Source organism: Pristiophorus japonicus, unplaced genomic scaffold (genome assembly GCF_044704955.1).
Source record: "Pristiophorus japonicus isolate sPriJap1 unplaced genomic scaffold, sPriJap1.hap1 HAP1_SCAFFOLD_117, whole genome shotgun sequence".
Lineage (NCBI taxonomy): Eukaryota > Metazoa > Chordata > Chondrichthyes > Pristiophoridae > Pristiophorus > Pristiophorus japonicus.
Window position 1 is genome coordinate 1,116,377 of NW_027250831.1, and position 24,572 is coordinate 1,140,948.

General features: G+C 41.6%; 3 non-coding genes across 3 annotated transcripts; all 3 read left to right on the forward strand.

The window, feature by feature from the left end:
• Positions 1–17,958: 17,958 nt before the first annotated feature.
• Positions 17,959–18,046, forward strand: trnap-ugg (transfer RNA proline (anticodon UGG)). Its single transcript is given in 2 exon segments — positions 17,959–17,994; positions 18,011–18,046. It is a non-coding gene; the product is annotated as a tRNA-Pro (tRNA).
• A 3,044-nt stretch (positions 18,047–21,090) lies between these two features.
• trnap-ugg (transfer RNA proline (anticodon UGG)) lies at positions 21,091–21,178 on the forward strand. Its single transcript is given in 2 exon segments — positions 21,091–21,126; positions 21,143–21,178. It is a non-coding gene; the product is annotated as a tRNA-Pro (tRNA).
• Positions 21,179–24,222: 3,044 nt separating this feature from the next.
• Positions 24,223–24,310, forward strand: trnap-ugg (transfer RNA proline (anticodon UGG)). The gene is given in 2 exon segments: positions 24,223–24,258; positions 24,275–24,310. It is a non-coding gene; the product is annotated as a tRNA-Pro (tRNA).
• Positions 24,311–24,572: the final 262 nt, after the last annotated feature.

Here is a 24,572-nt window from a genome sequence, read left to right on the forward strand (position 1 = left end):
CACATCATTCCACAACTCATTCCACAGCTCATTCCACACCATATTCCACACATCATTCCACACATCATTCCACACATCATTCCACACCTCATTCCACACATCATTCCACATCTCATTCCACACATCATTCCACACATCATTCCACAAATCATTCAACACATCACCACAGATCATTCTACTCATCATTCCACACATCATTCCACACTTCATTCTACACATCATTCCACACATCATTCCACACCTCATTCCACAACTCATTACACACATCATTCCACACATCATTCCACACATCATTCCACACATCATTGATACATCATTCCACACCTCATTCCACACATCATTCCAAACAACATTCCAAATATCATCCACTCCTCATTCGACATATCATTCCACGCATCATTCCACATCTCATTCCACACCTCGTTCCACACATCATTCCACACATCTTTCCACACTTCATTCCACACATCATTCTCCACTCCATTCCACACCTCATTCCAGACATTATTCCACACATCATTCCACATATCATTCCACACATCATTGCACACTTCATTCAATGCATCATTCCACACATCATTCCAAACCTGATTCCACACATCATTATACAATCATCCACACCTCATTGCACACCACATTTCATACATCATTCCACACATCCGTCCACACATTATTTCACAGTTTATTACACATCTCATTACAGATCTCATTCCACACCGGATTCCACACATCATTGCACACATCATTCCACACATCATTCCACTTATCATTCCACACATCATTCCACACATGATTCCACACATCATTCCACACTTCCTTCCACACATCATTCCACACATCATTCCACACATCATTCCACACTTTCTTCCACACATCATTCCGCACATCATTCGGCACATCATTCCAGACATCATTCCAGTCATCATTCCACACATCATTCCAAACCTCATTCCACACCTCATTCCACATCTCATTCCACAAATCATTCGAAACAACATGCCACACATCATTCCCCACATCGTACTACACCTTATTCCACACAATATTCCACACATCATTCCACACCTCATTCCACACATCATTCAACACATCATTCCACACATCATTCCACATATCATTCCGCACCTCATTCCACACATCATTCCGCACCTCATTCCACACATCATTCCACACATCATTCTACACCTCATTCCACACAACATTCCAAACGTCATTCCGCACCTCATTCCGCACCTCATTCCACACATCATTCCTTAACATTCCACACATCATTACACACGTCAATCCACACTTCATGCCGCACATCATTCTACACATCATTCCAAACATCATTCCACACCACATTCCACACATCATTCCATAACATTCCACACATCATTACACACGTTAATCCTCACTTCATGCCGCACATCATTCCACACATCATTCCAAACATCATTCCACACCTCATTCCACACTTCATTCCATAACATTCCACACATCATTACACACATCAATCCACACATCATTCCAAACAACATTCCAAATATCATCCACTCCTCATTCCACATGTCATTCCACGCATCATTCCACATCTCATTCCACAACTCGTTCCCACATCATTCCACACATCTTTCCACACTTCATTCCAAACATCATTCCTCACCTCATTCCACACATCATTCCACACATCATTCAATACAACATTCCACATATCATTCCCACATCATTCCACGCATCATTCCACATCTCATTCCACACATAATTCCACACATCTTTCCACACCTCAATTCACACCTCGTTCCACACATCATTAAACACATCTTTCCACACAACATTCCACACATCATTCCACACATCATTCCACACATAATTCCACATATCATTCCACACTTATTTCCACACATCATTCCACAGATCATTCCATACACCATTCCACATTTCATTTACCGCGTACTTCCATACTTCATTCCACACATCATTTCACACATCATTCCACACATCATTCCAAACCTCATTCCAAAGATCATTCCACACCTCATTCCACATAACATTCCACACCACATTCCACAACTCATTCCACACATCATTCCACAAAACATTCCACACATCATTGCACACATCATTCCACACATCATTCCACACATCATTGCACACATCATTCCACACGTAATTCCACACATCATTCCACATTTCATTCCACGCATCATTCCATACATCATTCCACACATCATTCCACACATCATTCCACAAATCATTCCACACAGCATTTGACACATCATTCCACACGTCATTCCACACCTCATTCCACACCTCATTCCACACGTCATTCCAAATATCATTCCACGCATCATTCCACACATCATTACACACATCATACAATACATCATTCAATATATCATTCCACACATCATTCCACACAACATTCCACACATCATTCCACCCATCATTCCACACATCATTCCACACCTCATTCAACACCACATTCCACACCTCATTCCAAATATCATTCCACGCATCATTCCACACGTCATTCAACACAACATTCCACACGTCATTCCAAACCTCATTCCAAACATCATTCCACACGTCATTACATACCTCATTCCACAACTCATTCCACACATCATTCCACACATCATTCTACACATCATTCCACACATCATTCCACATCACATGCCACACCTCCTTCCATACATAATTCCAAACATCATTGCATACATCATTCCACACATCATTCCACACCTCATTCCACACATCATTCCAAACCTCATTTCACAATTCATTCCACACATCATTCCACACATCATTCCACACCACATTCCACATCTGATTCTACACATCATTCCACACATAATTCAACACATCATTACACACATCATACCTCTCATCATTCCACACATCATTTTACACGTCATTCCACACCTGATTCCAAACCTCATTTCACACATCATTCCACACATCATTCTACACATCATTCCACACATCATTCCACACGTCATTCCACACATCATAGAAGACATCAGTCCACACATCGTTGTACACATCATTCCACATATCATTCCACACCTCATTCCACACATCATTCCACAAATTATTCCACTCATCATTCTACACATCATAGTACACATCATTCCATACATCATTCCATACATCATTCCACACATGATTCCACACATCATTCCACACTTCCTTCCACACATCATTCCACACATCATTCCACACATCATTCCACACTTTCTTCCACACATCATTCCGCACATCATTCGGCACATCATTCCAGACATCATTCCAGACATCATTCCACACATCATTCCAAACCTCATTCCACACCTCATTCCACATCTCATTCCACAAATCATTCGAAACAACATGCCACACATCATTCCCCACATCGTTCTACACCTTATTCCACACAACATTCCACACATCATTCCACACCTCATTCCACACATCATTCAACACATCATTCCACACATCATTCCACATATCATTCCGCACCTCATTCCACACATCATTCCGCACCTCATTCCACACATCATTCCACACATCATTCTACACCTCATTCCACACAACATTCCAAACCTCATTCCGCACCTCATTCCGCACCTCATTCCACACATCATTCCTTAACATTCCACACATCATTACACACGTCAATCCACACTTCATGCCGCACATCATTCTACACATCATTCCAAACATCATTCCACACCACATTCCACACATCATTCCATAACATTCCACACATCATTACACACGTTAATCCTCACTTCATGCCGCACATCATTCCACACATCATTCCAAACATCATTCCACACCTCATTCCACACTTCATTCCATAACATTCCACACATCATTACACACATCAATCCACACATCATTCCAAACAACATTCCAAATATCATCCACTCCTCATTCCACATGTCATTCCACGCATCATTCCACATCTCATTCCACAACTCGTTCCCACATCATTCCACACATCTTTCCACACTTCATTCCAAACATCATTCCTCACCTCATTCCACACATCATTCCACACATCATTCAATACAACATTCCACATATCATTCCCAATCATTCCACGCATCATTCCACATCTCATTCCACACATAATTCCACACATCTTTCCACACCTCAATTCACACCTCGTTCCACACATCATTAAACACATCATTCCACACATAATTCCACATATCATTCCACACTTATTTCCACATATCATTCCACAGATCATTCCATACACCATTCCACATTTCATTTACCGCGTACTTCCATACTTCATTCCACACATCATTCCACACATCATTCCACACATCATTCCAAACCTCATTCCAAAGATCATTCCACACCTCATTCCACATAACATTCCACACCACATTCCACAACTCATTCCACACATCATTCCACAAAACATTCCACACATCATTGCACACATCATTCCACACATCATTCCACACATCATTGCACACATCATTCCACACGTAATTCCACACATCATTCCACATTTCATTCCACGCATCATTCCATACATCATTCCACACATCATTCCACACATCATTCCACAAATCATTCCACACAGCATTTGACACATCATTCCACACGTCATTCCACACCTCATTCCACACCTCATTCCACACGTCATTCCAAATATCATTCCACGCATCATTCCACACATCATTACACACATCATACAATACATCATTCAATATATCATTCCACACATCATTCCACACAACATTCCACACATCATTCCACACATCATTCCACACATCATTCCACACCTCATTCAACACCAAATTCCACACCTCATTCCAAATATCATTCCACGCATCATTCCACACGTCATTCAACACAACATTCCACACGTCATTCCAAACCTCATTCCAAACATCATTCCACACGTCATTCCATACCTCATTCCACAACTCATTCCACACATCATTCCACACATCATTCTACACATCATTCCACACATCATTCCACATCACATGCCACACCTCCTTCCATACATAATTCCAAACATCATTGCATACATCATTCCACACATCATTCCACACCTCATTCCACACATCATTCCAAACCTCATTTCACAATTCATTCCACACATCATTCCACACATCATTCCACACCACATTCCACATCTGATTCTACACATCATTCCACACATAATTCAACACATCATTACACACATCATACCTCTCATCATTCCACACATCATTTTACACATCATTCCACACCTGATTCCAAACCTCATTTCACACATCATTCCACACATCATTCTACACATCATTCCACACCTCATTCCACACAACATTCCACACCTCATTCCACACCTCATTCCACACATCATTCAACACATCATTCCACACATCATACCACTCCTCATTCCACACATCATTCCACATATCATTCCGCACCTCATTCCGCACCTCATTCCACACATCATTACGCACATCATTCTGCACATCATTCCTCACATCATTATAAACATCATTCCAAAACTCATTGCATACATCATTCCATAGCTCATTCTAAATCTCATTCCACACCTCAATCTCACATCATTCCACACATCATTGCACACATCATTCCACACATCATTCCGCACATCATTCTGCACATCATTCCTCACATCATTCCACAACTCATTCCACAGCTCATTCCACACCATATTCCACACATCATTCCACACATCATTCCACACATCATTCCACACCTCATTCCACACATCATTCCAAATCTCATTCCACACATCATTCCACACATCATTCCACAAATCATTCAACACATCACCACAGATCATTCTACTCATCATTCCACACATCATTCCACACCTCATTCCACAACTCATTACACACATCATTCCACACACCATTCCACACATCATTCCACACATCATTGATACATCATTCCACACCTCATTCCACACATCATTCCAAACAACATTCCAAATATCATCCACTCCTCATTCGACATGTCATTCCACGCATCATTCCACATCTCATTCCACACCTCGTTCCACACATCATTCCACACATCTTTCCACACTTCATTCCACACATCATTCTCCACTCCATTCCATACCTCATTCCACACATTATTCCACACATCATTCCACATATCATTCCACACATCATTGCACACCTCATTCAATGCATCATTCCACACATCATTCCAAACCTGATTCCACACATCATTATACAACCATCCACACCTCATTCCACACCACATTTCACACATCATTCCACACATCCTTCCACACATCCGTCCACACATTATTCCACAGTTTATTACACATCTCATTACAGATGTCATTCCACACCGGATTCCACACATCATTGCACACATCATTCCACACATCATTCCACATATCATTCCACACATCATTCCACACATGATTCCACACATCATTCCACACTTCCTTCCACACATCATTCCACACATCATTCCACACATCATTCCAAACTTCCTTCCACACATCATTCCGCACACCATTCGGCACATCATTCCAGACATCATTCCAGACATCATTCCACACATCATTCCAAACCTCATTCCACACCTCATTCCACATCTCATTCCACAAATCATTCGAAACAACATGCCACACATCATTCCCCACACCATTCTACACCTTATTCCACACAACATTCCACACATCATTCCACACCGCATTCCACACATCATTCAACACATCATTCCACACATCATTCCACATATCATTCCGCACCTCATTCCACACATCATTCCGCACCTCATTCCACACATCATTCCACCCCTCATTCCACAGCTCATTCCACACCTTATTCCAAACCTCATTCCACACAGCTTTCCACACCTCATTCCACACATCATTCTATACATCATTCCACACAACAGTCCACACCTCATTCCATACCACATTCCACACTTCTTCCCACACCTCATTCCACACATCATTCCAAACCTCATTCCACAACACATTCCACACATCATTCCACACATCATTCAAAACATCATTCAAAACATCATTCCACACATCAGTCCACACCTCATTCCACACATCATTCCACACAACATTCCAAACCTCATTTCACACATCATTCCACAACTCATTCCACACATTATTCCACACATCATTCTACACATCATTCCACACATCATTCCACGACTCATTCCATGCTTCATTCCACACATCATTCCACACATCATTCCACACCTCATTCCACACATCATTCCACACATCATTCAACACATAATTCCACACATAATTCCATGCATCATTCCACATCTCATTCCACACATCATTCCAAACCTCATTCCACACATAATTCCACGCATCATTCCACACAGCATTCCACACCACATTCCACATCTCATTCTACACATCATTCCACACATAATTCAACACATTATTACACACATCATACCTCTCATCATTCCACACATCATTTTACACATCATTCCACACCTGATTCCAAACCTCATTTCACACATCATTCCACACATCATTCTACACATCATTCCACACATCATTCCACACGTCATTCCACACATCATAGTAGACATCAGTCCATACATCATTCCACACCTCATTCCACACCTCATTCTAAACCTCATTCCACACATCATTCCACACCTCATTCCACACATCATTCCATACCTCATTCCACACATTATTCCACACATCATTCCACATATCATTCCACACATCATTGCACACCTCATTCAATGCATCATTCCACACATCATTCCAAATCTGATTCCACACATCATTTTACAACCATCCACACCTCATTCCACACCACATTTCACACATCATTCCACACATCCTTCCACACATCCGTCCACACATTATTCCACAGTTTATTACACATCTCATTACAGATCTCATTCCACACCGGATTCCACACATCATTGCACACATCATTCCACACATCATTCCACACTTCCTTCCACACATCATTCCACACATCATTCCACACATCATTCCACACTTCCTTCCACACATCATTCCGCACACAATTCGGCACATCATTCCAGACATCATTCCAGACATCATTCCACACATCATTCCAAACCTCATTCCACACCTCATTCCACATCTCATTCCACAAATCATTCGAAACAACTTGCCACACATCATTCCCCACACCATTCTACACCTTATTCCACACAACATTCCACACATCATTCCACACCTCATTCCACACATCATTCAACACATCATTCCACACATCATTCCACATATCATTCCGCACCTCATTCCACACATCATTCCGCACCTCATTCCACACATCATTCCACCCCTCATTCCACAGCTCATTCCACACCTTATTCCAAACATCATACCACACACCTTTCCACACCTCATTCTATACATCATTCCACACAACAGTCCACACCTCATTCCATACCACATTCCACACTTCTTCCCACACCTCATTCCACACATCATTCCAAACCTCATTCCACACATCATTCCACACCTCATTCCACACATCATTCAACACATCATTCCACACATCATTCCACATATCATTCCGCACCTCATTCCACACATCATTCCGCACCTCATTCCACACATCATTCCACCCCTCATTCCACAGCTCATTCCACACCTTATTCCAAACATCATACCACACAGCTTTCCACACCTCATTCCACACATCATTCTATACATCATTCCACACAACAGTCCACACCTCATTCCATACCACATTCCACCCTTCTTCCCACACATCATTCCACACAACATTCCAAACCTCATTTCACACATCATTCCACAACTCATTCCACACATTATTCCACACATCATTCCACACATCATTCCACACATCATTCCACGACTCATTCCATGCTTCATTCCACACATCATTCCACACATCATTCCACACATCATTCCACACATCATTCCACACATCATTCCACGACTCATTCCATGCTTCATTCTACACATCATTCCACACATAATTCAACACATTATTACACACATCATACCTCTCATCATTCCACACATCATTTTACACATCATTCCACACCTGATTCCAAACCTCATTTCACACATCATTCCACACATCATTCTACACATCATTCCACACATCATTCCACAAGTCATTCCACACATCATAGTAGACATCAGTCCATACATCATTCCACACCTCATTCCACACCTAATTCTAAACCTCATTCCACACATCATTCCACACCTCATTCCACACATCATTCCACACATCATTCCACACATTATTCCACACTACATTCCACACTTCATTCCACACATCATTGCACACCTCATTCAATGCATCATTCCACACATCATTCCAATCCTCATTCCACACATCATTATACAATCATCCACACCTCATTCCACACCACATTTCACACATCATTCCACACATGCTTCCACACATGCGTCCACACATTATTCCACAGTTCATTACACATCTCATTACAGATCTCATTCCACACCGGATTCCACACATCATTCCACACATCATTCCACACATCATTCCACATATCATTCCACACATCATTCGACACATGATTCCACACATCATTCCACAACTCATTCCACAGCTCATTCCTCATATCATTACAAATCTCACTCCACACATCATTCGAAACATCATTCCAAACCTCATTACAAACATCATTCCACATCTCATTCCACTCTTCATTCCACACCTCATTCCACACCTCATTCCACACCTCATTCCAAACCTCATTCCACACATCATTCCATACATCATTCCATACAACAGTCCACACCTCATTCCATACCACATTCCACACTTCTTTCCACACATCATTACACACAACATTCCACACCTCATTCCATACCACATTCAACACATCATTCCACACATCATTCCACACAGCATTCCACACATCGTTCCGCACATCATTCCACACATCATTCCACACATCATTCCACACATCAGTCCACACCTCATTCCACACATCATTCCACACAACATTCCAAACCTCATTTCACACATCATTCCACAACTCATTCCACACATTATTCCACACATCATTCTACACATCATTCCACACATCATTCCACGACTCATTCCATGCTTCATTCCACACATCATTCCACACATCATTCCACACCTCATTCCACACATCATTCCACACCTCATTCAACACATAATTCCACACATAATTCCATGCATCATTCCACATCTCATTCCACACATCATTCCAAACCTCATTCCACACATAATTCCACGCATCATTCCACACAGCATTCCACACCACATTCCACATCTCATTCTACACATCATTCCACACATAATTCAACACATTATTACACACATCATACCTCTCATCATTCCACACATCATTTTACACATCATTCCACACCTGATTCCAAACCTCATTTCACACATCATTCCACACATCATTCTACACATCATTCCACACATCATTCCACAAGTCATTCCACACATCATAGTAGACATCAGTCCATACATCATTCCACACCTCATTCCACACCTCATTCTAAACCTCATTCCACACATCATTCCACACCTCATTCCACACATCATTCCACACATCATTCCACACATTATTCCACACTACATTCCACACTTCATTCCACACATCATTGCACACCTCATTCAATGCATCATTCCACACATCATTCCAATCCTCATTCCACACATCATTATACAATCATCCACACCTCATTCCACACCACATTTCACACATCATTCCACACATGCTTCCACACATGCGTCCACACATTATTCCACAGTTCATTACACATCTCATTACAGATCTCATTCCTCACCGGATTCCACACATCATTCCACACATCATTCCACACATCATTCCACATATCATTCCACACATCATTCGACACATGATTCCACACATCATTCCACAACTCATTCCACAGCTCATTCCTCACATCATTACAAATCTCACTCCACACATCATTCGAAACATCATTCCAAACCTCATTACAAACATCATTCCACATCTCATTCCACTCTTCATTCCACACCTCATTCCACACCTCATTCCACACCTCATTCCAAACCTCATTCCACACATCATTCCATACATCATTCCATACAACAGTCCACACCTCATTCCATACCACATTCCACACTTCTTTCCACACATCATTACACACAACATTCCACACCTCATTCCATACCACATTCAACACATCATTCCACACATCATTCCACACAGCATTCCACACATCGTTCCGCACATCATTCCACACATCATTCCACACATCATAGTACACATCATTCTACACATCATTCCACACATCATTCCACACATCATTCTACACCTCATTCCACACCACATTTCACTCATCATTCCACACTTCATTCCACACATCATTCTTCACATCATTCCACACATCATTCCACAACTCATTCCACACATTATTCCAGACATCTTTCCACACCTCATTCCACAACTCATTCCACACATCATTACCCACATCACTCCACACATCATTGATACATCATTCCACACATCATTCCACACATCATTGCACACAACTTTCCACACATCATTCCAAACATCATTTCACACATCATTCCACACATCATTCCATAGAATTTCACACATCATTCCAAACTTCAATCCACATATCATTCCACACATCAGTTCCTACCTCATTTCACACATCATTCCACATATCATTCCACACATCATTCTCCACTCCATTCCACACCTCATTCCACACATTATTCCACACATCATTCCACATATCATTCCACACATGATTCCACGCTTCATTCCACACATCATTCCACACATCATTCCACACATCATTCCACACTTCCTTCCACACATCATTCCATACATCATTCGGCACATCATTCCAGACATCATTCCACACATCATTCCACACTTCATTCCAAACCTCATTACACACTTCATTCCATATCTCATTCCACAAATCATTCGAAACAACATGCCACACATCATTCCACACATCATTCCACACATCATTCTACACCTTATTCCACACAACATTCCACACATCATTCCACACCTCATTCCACACTTCATTCAACACATCATTCCACACATCATTCCACATAACATTCCGCACCTCATTCCACACATCATTGCATACCTCATTCCACACATCATTCCACACATTATTCTTCACCTCACTCCACCCAACATGCCACACCTCATTCCACACCTCATTCCACACATCATTCAACACATCATTCCACACATCATACCACTCATCATTCCACACATCATTCCACATATCATTCCGCACGTCATTCCGCACCTCATTCCACACATCATTCCGCACATCATTCTGCACATCATTCCTCACATCATTATAAACATCATTCCAAAACTCATTACACACATCATTCCACAGCTCATTCCAGATCTCATTCAGACCTCATTCTCACATCATTCCGCACATCATTGCACACATCATTCCACACATCATTCCACACCTCATTCCGCACATCATTCTGCACATCATTCCTCACATCATTCCACAACTCATTCCACAGCTCATTCCACACCATATTCCACACATCATTCAACACATCATTCCACACATCATTCCACACCACATTCCACACCTCATTCCTCCAATCATTACAAATCTCACTCCACACATCATTCGAAACATCATTCCAAACCTCATTACAAACATCATTCCACATCTCATTCCACTCTTCATTCCACACCTCATTCCACACCTCATGCCAAACCTCATTCCAAACCTCATTCCACACATCTTTCCACACCTCATTCCACACATCATTCCATATTTCATTCCACACAACAGTTAACACCTCATTCCATACCACATTCCACACTTCTTTCCACACATCATTCCACACAACATTCCACATCTCATTCCATACCACATTCAACACATCATTCCACACATCATTCCAAACAGCATTCCACACATCGTTCCACACATCATTCCACACATCATTCCACACATCATAGTACACATCATTCCACAAAATATTCCACAAATCATTCCACACGTCATTCCATGCATCATTCCACACCTCATTCCACACCTCATTCCTTACATCATTCCACACATCATTCTACACCTCATTCCACAGCAAATTTCACTCATCATTCCTCACCTCATTCCACACATCACTCTACACATCATTCCACACATGATTCCACAACTCATTCCACACATTATTCCAGACATCTTTCCACACCTCATTCCACAACTCATTCCACACATCATTCCACATTTCATTCCACGCATCATTCCATACATCATTCCACACATCATTCCACACTGCATTTGACACATCATTCCACACGTCATTCCACACCTCATTCCACACCTCATTCCAGACGTCATTCCAAATATCATTCCAGGCATCATTCCACACATCATTCCACACATCATTCAATACATCATTCAATATATCATTCCACACAACATTCCACACATCCTTCCACACATCATTCCACACATCATTCCACATTTCATTGCATGCGTCATTCCATACATCATTCCACACATCATTCCACACATCATTCCACACATCATTCCACACAGCATTTGACACATCATTCCACACGTCATTCCACACCTGATTCCGCACCTCATTCAACACCTCATTCCAAATATCATTCCACGCATCATTCCACACGTAATTCAACACAATATTCCACACGTCATTCCACACCTCATTCCACACATCATTCCACACGTCATTCCATACCTCATTCCACAACTCATTCCACACATCATTCCACACATCATTCCAAACATCATTCCACATCACATGCCACACCTCCTTCCAAACATAATTCCAAACATCATTGCATACATCATTCCACACATCATTCCACACCTCATTCCACACATCATTCCAAACCTCATTCCACAAATCATTCCACACATCATTCCACCCACTGATCATTCAAAACATCATTCCAAACATCATTCCACACCTCATTCCACACATCATTCCACGCAACATTCCAAACCTCATTCCACACATCATTCCACAACTCATTGCACACATTATTAAACACATCATTCTAAACATCATTCCACACATCATTCCACAACTCATTCCACACATCATTCAAAACATCATTCAAAACATCATTCTATACTTCATTCCATACATCATTCCACACCTCATTCCACACATCATTCCACACATCATTCCACGCATCATTCCACACATCATTCCACACCTCATTCCACACATCATACCACACCTCATTCAACACATCATTCCACACATAATTCCATGCATTATTCCACATCTCATTCCACACATCATTCCACACCTCATTCCACACGTAATTCCACACATCATTCCACACATCATTCCACACCACATTCCACATCTCATTCTGCACATCATTCCACACATAATTCAACACATCATTACACACATCATACCTCTCATCATTCCACACATCATTTTACACATCATTCCACACCTGATTCCAAACCTCATTTCACACATCATTCCACACATCATTCTATGCATCATTCCACACATCATTCCACACGTCATTCCACACATCATATTAGACATCAGTCCACACATCATTGTACACATCATTCCACATATCATTCCACACCTCATTTCATACATCATTCCACAAATCATTCCACTCATCATTCTACACATCATAGTACACATCATTCCGAACATCATTCCACACATTATTCCACACTACATTCCACACCTCATTCCACACATCATTCCACACATCATTCCACACATCATTCCACACATCATTCCACATATCATTCCACACATCATTGCACAGCTCATTCAACGCATCATTCCACACATCATTCCAAACCTCATTCCAAACATCATTATACAATCATCCACACCTCATTCCAAATCACATTTCACACGTCATTCCACACATCCTTCCACACATCCGTCCACATATTATTCCACAGTTCATTACACATCTCATCACAGTTCTGATTCCACAACGGATTCCACACATCATTCCACACATCATTCCTCATCACATGCCACACCTCCTTCCACACATAATTCCAAACATCATTGCATACATCATTCCACACATCATTCCACACCTCATTCCACACATCATTCCAAACCTCATTCCACAAATCATTCCACACATCATTCCACCCACTGATCATTCAAAACATCATTCCAAACATCATTCCACACCTCATGCCACACATCATTCCACGCAACATTCCAAACCTCATTTCACACGTCATTCCACAACTCATTGCACACATTATTATACACATCATTCTAAACATCATTCCACACATCATTCCACAACTCATTCCACACATCATTCCACACATCATTCAAAACATCATTCTACACTTCATTCCATACATCATTCCACACCTCATTCCACACATCATTCCACACATCATTCCACACATCATTCCACACATCATTCCACACCTCATTCCACACATCATTCCACACCTCATTCAACACATCATTCCACACATAATTCCATGCATTATTCCACATCTCATTCCACACATCATTCCACACCTCATTCCACACATAATTCCACACATCATTCCACACATCATTCCACACCACATTCCACATCTCATTCTGCACATCATTCCACACATAATTCAACACATCATTACACACATCATACCTCTCATCATTCCACACATCATTTTACACATCATTCCACACCTGATTCCAAACCTCATTTCACACATCATTCCACACATCATTCTACGCATCATTCCACACATCATTCCACACGTCATTCCACACATCATATTAGACATCAGTCCACACATCATTGTACACATCATTCCACATATCATTCCACACCTCATTTCATACATCATTCCACAAATCATTCCACTCATCATTCTACACATCATAGTACACATCATTCCGAACATCATTCCACACATTATTCCACACTACATTCCACACCTCATTCCACACATCATTCCACACATCATTCCACACATCATTCCACACATCATTCCACATATCATTCCACACATCATTGCACAGCTTATTCAACGCATCATTCCACACATCATTCCAAACCTCATTCCAAACATCATTATACAATCATCCACACCTCATTCCAAATCACATTTCACACGTCATTCCACACATACTTCCACACATCCGTCCACATATTATTCCACAGTTCATTACACATCTCATCACAGTTCTGATTCCACACCGGATTCCACAATTCATTCCACACATCATTCCACACATCATTCCACACATCATTCCACACATCATTCCACACATGATTCCACACATGATTCCACACTTCTTTCCACACTTCCTTCCACACATCATTCCACACATCATTCCACACATCATTCCACACTTCCTTCCACACATCATTCCACACATCATTCCACACTTCCTTCCACACTTTTTTCCACACATCATTCGGCACATCATTCCAGACATCATTCCACACATCATTTCACACATCATTCCAAACCTCATTCCACACCTCATTCCACATCTCATTCCACAAATCATTCGAAACAACATTCCACACATCATTCCACACCTCATTCCACACATCATTCAACACATCATTCCACACATCATTCCACATTTCATTCCACACCTCATTCCACACATCATTCCACACATCATTCTACACCTCATTCCACGCAACATTCCACACCTCATTCCACACATCATACCACTCATCATTCCACACATCATTCCACTTATCATTCCGCACCTCATTCCACACATCATTCCGCACGTCATTCTGTACATCATTCCTCACATCATTCTAAACATCATTCCAAAACTCATTACGGACATCATTCCACAGCTCATTTTTAATCTCATTCCACATTCATTCTCACATCATTCAACACATCATTCCACACATCATTCCACATTTCATTCCGCACCTCATTCCACACATCATACCACACCTCATTCCACACATCATTCCACACATCATTCTACACCTCATTCCACACAACATTCCACACCTCATTCCGCACATCATTCTGCACATCATTCCTCACATCATTCCACAACACATTCCACAGCTCATTAGACACCATATTCCACACATCATTGCACACATCATTCCACACATCATTCCACACCACATTCCACACCTCATTCCTCACATCATTACAAATCTCACTCCACACATCATTCGAAACATCATTCCAAAGCTCATTACAAACATCATTCAACTCTTCATTCCACTCTTCATTCCACACCTCATTCCACACCTCATTCCACACCTGTTTTCCGAGATCCACTCCTTCACAAAACCGTTGTCCCATATTTGCTCTCAATATAAAAAACAACAAATTTTGTACCAAACGGAGCGGCCGCGTGGCCTAATGCATAAGGTGTCTGACTTCGATTGTAATTGTAATTTTATCAGAAGATTGCAGGTTCGAGTCCTGCTGCGGTCAGCTAACGCGCCGTGTGAACTTTTATATTCTTTGCTTTGATTCTGCCTCAAAACCAGGCATCTCGGACAGTCACTCACCTGAAGTAAAGGAAGGCTGTTTGGTTTAAGAAGCTAATGGCACATTTTCATCACTGTCGATCTAGTTTCACGGGCAAAACAAGCGGTGAAGTAGACTTTCGTGCAAATTATTTCTGTTTGAATGCAAAAAGTAGGGGATGGATGTCTGACTTTGCAGTTAATAGGAGACAAGGTGACTGAGAGGTTCAGGCAATGGACTGCTGATCCAGTATGCCCCAGCTTCGTCGTTATTGTGTTAAATATTTCCCCTCGTTTTTTTTATTCAATCACATTTATCCTCATTGCCAAATTCACCTTTTACTGAAAAGGATGCAACTCGTTGCTGAAGTAATGTCACAAAAAATAATCACTTCATCAAAGGGAAAACATTAGCAGGACGATGGAGAGGGGGACTCATGAGATCGGTCTCTGAGAGTCAGCACAGGCACGATGGGCCGAATAGCAAACTAACGTCAGAAACTGAGAGCTACGTTTCTCGCTGTCGGTGGCTCGTTGGTCTAGGGGTATGATTCTCGCTTTGGGATTATAATAATTGAAATGCGAGAGGTCCCGGGTTCAAATCCCGGACGAGCCCTGCCAACTTTTAGTCAAAAAACGACTTCTCAGCCGGTCGACATGTGAGAAAACTGACATGTTTCAAATTAAAACGTGTGATTGCACTCCGTTGTTCACACAGCTTCTAAAAATCCTGGAGATTCACAGGAGCAAAGTGAAACTCACCGAACTGAGTAAAGTTCATGTCTCTCAGATGTACTCGGCTCTGCGTCTCATTGGACAACCTAAACCCCGGTGTGATTCCGGCAAATACTTGATCAGTGTATCTTCCTTTCTGCACGCATGAGCTCACCTCCAAAGGGATAAGCATACATTCAACGTCAATCTCAAATTCAACTTGAAACAGACTCTGCCCTGAATATGATTGCGTCCTGTTTCTCTCGCGCTGAAAATATGTGAGAAGCTGGCATTGGATTTAGTCCCTTGGCTGCCGAATTTAAATCATGCAGGAAATCAATCCGGGGTGGCCAAGCTGCCTGGTCTGATTAAAAGGCGTTCAAACCCTACATTCCAGGCATGTCATAGTGTTCTGGCCTCAACATTCGGTTCAACGTATCGGATCATAAGCACCGCTCCCATTGTCTGCTAATGGTTCTGCTGTTCACACTAACACCTCCTCTGGTCCATCCTTTGTTACTTTATTGCCCGCTTACCACCCACTTTGCCTTTTCGCATTGTGCCATGTATTATTCAATCACTCCTACGCTCCACTGTATCACAAGCATTCCCTTTTGTCCTTCCTCGCTGCCTATTTTTTTCCAGGCGCTATTTTCGTGGAAAAATCTGTAAACTTTACATTTTTCTTAAAAGATCGGAATGATCATCTGACTGAACGTGAGCCCGGGAAATTCATCCACAGGGTGTTCACGGCCTGCTGAGTTTTACAGAATGCTTTGTTTTTGTTCATTGTGTTTCTGTATCCCTTTTAAGGTGATGTGCTGGTCTGCCCGGGGTCATTCTCTGTCTCTCCAAAATGGTGTGCTATCAGTATCGGATCATTATCTATCTGTTTAAAAGGAATGTGCTGTCTGTCCCGGATTTCAAATTTCAAATTTCAAAAACTGCCTTTGGAGGGTGCAGAATTTTTAGTTTGTTGGAGTGTTTGTGTAAGTGAGAGAGTGCGTGGAAACGTTCTGCGCGATCTTACTGTGCATTTCATGTCATGGGAGGAAAAATGCATTACATGCAACTTGACGCCACACTGATTTGATTCAACACGCATTCGGGGACTGCCTGACAGGAGAAGAATCTGCTGTGGGATTTTGCTATTCCACATGTGAAAGAAGGCAAATTATATAAGTTAGAAACATAGCGATTTTAGCGAGAGCTTGCGGATGGGCTGTGTGACATGATGAGCTCCTTCCCCCTTATTTTCAAATACAAATCAAATCCAGACAAGACAAGACATGACTGACTGACTGACTTTGTTTATATAAATATATGTATCAATATTTATATATGCATATATTTACATACATTCCCTACTTTTTAACTTTCACAATAAATGTGCTTTTTCTGTTCTGCCTGCATTGGCACTATTACATTTGACCTCTTTCACAGCACACGCAGCTTCTGTCTGATCCTGCAGAAAAGCACTCGCGACTTTAAAAGATGGCCTTTGTTGCCCACATCTTCCCTCGTGGCTTGTCTTACACCATGGGCTTACTGTGTTTGGGTATTTACTGACTGCACACCATGATTTCCAGTGGATTTCATGCAGTCGCACAGACTTCGTTCAATCAAAAATATATAGATTAAGAAACAATTATTTATTTATTTCAATCAAATCAAATTTAATTTTTTGCAATAAAATTGTAAATTTATTTATTTTCTTATCATGATAAATATATATATGTTTTAAATTGTCTGTTTGTCTGGGTTGGTTTTATTTCCCTCCCTCTTTCCTGCTTGTCTGTCACCTGTGGCTTCAACAACCGTCCCAGTCCCGCGTGCTCATGAGAACCGCGCTCAATCACGCACAGCACAATTGCATTCAGGAATGATAGAAATCCCACTTTATTCTTCTGAAAGACAACTGCTGTCCGTGAATGGCAATTCTACAGCTGTGTAAGAGGGATGTGCTTCCTGTCCAGGATCATTCGGTGTCTGTTTCAACGGGATGGTTGTCAGTTCCGGTTCATCAATTGCCCCTTTAAAACGTATTTTCTCATTATCCGGATCCTCCTGTACATTTAAAAAGGAGTGTGATTATCAGCTGTGAGAACCGAGTTGTTAAACTGTTGTGTTTCAAGCTACATTGACAATGCCTGTGTCCGTGTACATCCATATCGCAGCGCATCTGTTCACGACTCAAAATATGCTCATGTTTTCCGATATCCACTCCTTGATGCAACCCTTGTCCCAAATTTGCTCTCAATAGAAAAAACAACAAATTATGCACCGACGATAGCGGCCACGTGGCCTAAAGGATAAGGTGTCTGACTTCGATTGTAACTGTGATCTTATCAGAAGATTGCAAGTTCGAGTCCTGCAGCGGTCAGCTATCGCGCCGCGTGAAATTTTATATTCTTTGTTTTGATTCTGCCTCAAAACCAAGCATCTCGGACAGTCACTCACCTGAAGTAAAGGAAGGCTGTGTGCTTTAAGAAGCTAATGGCATATTTTCATCACTGTCGATCTGGTTGCACGGACAAAACAAGCGGTGAACTAGACTTTCGTGCACATTATTTCTGTTTGAATGCAAAAATAGGGGATGGATGTCTGACTTTGCAGGAAAGAGGAGACAAGGTGACTGACAGGTTGAGGCAATGGACTGCTGATCCAGTATGCCCCCAGCTTCGTCGTTATTGTGTTAAACACTTTCCCCTCGTTTTTTTATTCAATCACATTTATCCTCATTGCCAAATTCACCTTTTACTGAAAAGGATGCAACTCGTTGCTGAAGTAATGTCACAAAAAATAATCACTTCATCAAAGGGAAAACATTAGCAGGACGATGGAGAGGGGGACTCATGAGATCGGTCTCTGAGAGTCAGCACAGGCACGATGGGCCGAATAGCAAACTAACGTCAGAAACTGAGAGCTACGTTTCTCGCTGTCGGTGGCTCGTTGGTCTAGGGGTATGATTCTCGCTTTGGGATTATAATAATTGAAATGCGAGAGGTCCCGGGTTCAAATCCCGGACGAGCCCTGCCAACTTTTAGTCAAAAAACGACTTCTCAGCCGGTCGACATGTGAGAAAACTGACATGTTTCAAATTAAAACGTGTGATTGCACTCCGTTGTTCACACAGCTTCTAAAAATCCTGGAGATTCACAGGAGCAAAGTGAAACTCACCGAACTGAGTAAAGTTCATGTCTCTCAGATGTACTCGGCTCTGCGTCTCATTGGACAACCTAAACCCCGGTGTGATTCCGGCAAATACTTGATCAGTGAATCTTCCTTTCTGCACGCATGAGCTCACCTCCAAAGGGATAAGCATACATTCAACGTCAATCTCAAATTCAACTTGAAACAGACTCTGCCCTGAATATGATTGCGTCCTGTTTCTCTCGCGCTGAAAAGATGTGAGAAGCTGGCTTTGGATTTAGTCCCTTGGCTGCCGAATTTAAATCATGCAGGAAATCAATCCGGGGTGGCCAAGCTGCCTGGTCTGATTAAAAGGCGTTCAAACCCTACATTCCAGGCATGTCATAGTGTTCTGGCCTCAACATTCGGTTCAACGTATCGGATCATAAGCACCGCTCCCATTGTATGCTAATGGTTCTGCTGTTCACACTAACACCTCCTCTGGTCCATCCTTTGTTACTTTATTGCCCGCTTACCACCCACTTTGCCTTTTCGCATTGTGCCATTTATTATTCAATCACTCCTACGCTCCACTGTATCACAAGCATTCCCTTTTGTCCTTCCTCGCTGCCTATTTTTTTCCAGGCGCTATTTTCGTGGAAAAATCTGTAAACTTTAAATTTTTCTTAAAAGATCGGAATGATCATCTGACTGAACGTGAGCCCGGGAAATTCATCCACAGAATGTTCACGGCCTGCTGAGTTTTACAGAATGCTTTGTTTTTGTTCATTGTGTTTCTGTATCCCTTTTAAGGTGATGTGCAGGTCTGCCCGGGGTCATTCTCTGTCTCTACAAAATGGTGTGCTATCAGTATCGGATCATTATCTATCTGTTTAAAAGGAATGTGCTGTCTGTCCCGGATTTCAAATTTCTAATTTCAAAAACTGCCTTTGGAGGGTGCAGAATTTTTAGTTTGTTGGAGTGTTTGTGTAAGTGAGAGAGTGCGTGGAAACGTTCTGCGCGATCTTACTGTGCATTTCATGTCATGGGAGGAAAAATGCATTACATGCAACTTGAAGCCACACTGATTTGATTCAACACGCATTCGGGGACTGCCTGACAGGAGAAGAATCTGCTGTGGGATTTTGCTATTCCACATGTGAAAGAAGGCAAATTATATAAGTTAGAAACATAGCGATTTTAGCGAGAGCTTGCGGATGGGCTGTGTGACATGATGAGCTCCTTTCCCCTTATTTCCAAATACAAATCAAATCAAGACAAGACAAGACATGACTGACTGACTGACTTTGTTTATATAAATATATGTATCAATATTTATATATGCATATATTTACATACATTCCCTACTTTTTAACTTTGACAATAAATGTGCTTTTCTGTTCTGCCTGCATTGGCTCTATTACATTTGACCTCTTTCACAGCACACGCAGCTTCTGTCCGATCCTGCAGAAAAGCACTCGCGACTTTAAAAGATGCCCTTTGTTGCCCACATCTTCCCTTGTGGCTTGTCTTACACCATGGGCTTACTGTGTTTGGGTATTTACTGACTGCACACCCTGATTGCCAGTGCATTTCATGCAGTCGCACAGACTTCGTTCAATCAAAAATATATAGATTAAGAAACAATTATTTATTTATTTCAATCAAATCAAATTCAATTTTTTGCAATAAAATTGTAAATTTACTTATTTTCTTATTATGATAAATATATATATGTTTTAAATTGTCTGTTTGTCTGGGTTGGTTTTATTTCCCTCCCTCTTTCCTGCTTGTCTATCACCTGTGGCTTCAACAACCGTCCCAGTCCCGCGTGTTCATGAGAACCGCGCTCAATCACGCACAACACAATTGCATTCAGGAATGATGGAAATCCCACTTTATTCTTCTGAAAGGCAACTGCTGTCCGTGAACGGCAATTCTACAGCTGTGTAAGAGGGATGTGCTTCCTGTCCAAGATCATTCGGTGTCTGTTTCAACGGGATGGTTGTCAGTTCCGGTTCATCAATTGCCCCTTTAAAACGTATTTTCTCATTATCCGGATCATCCTGTATAATTAAAAACGAGTGTGATTATCAGCTGTGAGAACCGAATTGTTAAACTTTTGTGTTTCAAGCTACATTGACTTTGCCTGTGTCCGTGTACATCCATATCGCAGCGCATCTGTTCATTACTCAAAATATGCTCATGTTTTCCGATATCCACTCCTTGATGTAACCCTTGACCCAAATTTGCTCTCAATATAAAAAATAACAAATTATGCACCGCCTATAGCGGCCGCGTGGCCTAAAGGATAATGTGTCTGACTTCGATTGTAACTGTGATCTTATCAGAAGATTGCAGGTTCTAGTCCTGCAGTGGTCAGCTATCGCGCTGCGTGAAATTTTATATTCTTTGTTTTGATTCTGCCTCAAAACCAACCATCTCGGACAGTCACTCACCTGAAGTAAAGGAAGGCTGTGTGCTTTAAGAAGCTAATGGTACATTTTCTTCACTGTCGATCTGGTTGCACGGGCAAAACAAGCGGTGAAGTAGACTTTCGTGCACATTATCTCTGTTTGAAAGCAAAAAGTAGAGGATGGATGTCTGACTTTGCAGTAAATAGGAGACAAGGTGACTGACAGGTTGAGGCAATGGACTGCTGATCCAGTATGCCCCCAGCTTCGTCGTTATTGTGTTAAACACTTTCCCCTCGTTTTTTTATTCAATCACATTTATCCTCATTGCCAAATTCACCTTTTACTGAAAAGGATGCAACTCGTTGGTGAAGTAATGTCACAAAAAATAATCACTTCATCAAAGGGAAAACATTAGCAGGACGATGGAGAGGGGGACTCATGAGATCGGTCTCTGAGAGTCAGCACAGGCACGATGGGCCGAATAGCAAACTAACGTCAGAAACTGAGAGCTACGTTTCTCACTGTCGGTGGCTCGTTGGTCTAGGGGTATGATTCTCGCTTTGGGATTATAATAATTGAAATGCGAGAGGTCCCGGGTTCAAATCCCGGACGAGCCCTGCCAACTTTTAGTCAAAAAACGACTTCTCAGCCGGTCGACATGTGAGAAAACTGACATGTTTCAAATTAAAACGTGTGATTGCACTCCGTTGTTCACACAGCGTCTAAAAATCCTGGAGATTCACAGGAGCAAAGTGAAACTCACCGAACTGAGTGAAGTTCATGTCTCTCAGATGTACTCGGCTCTGCGTCTCATTGGACAACCTAAACCCCGGTTTGATTCCGGCAAATACTTGATCAGTGTATCTTCCTTTCTGCACG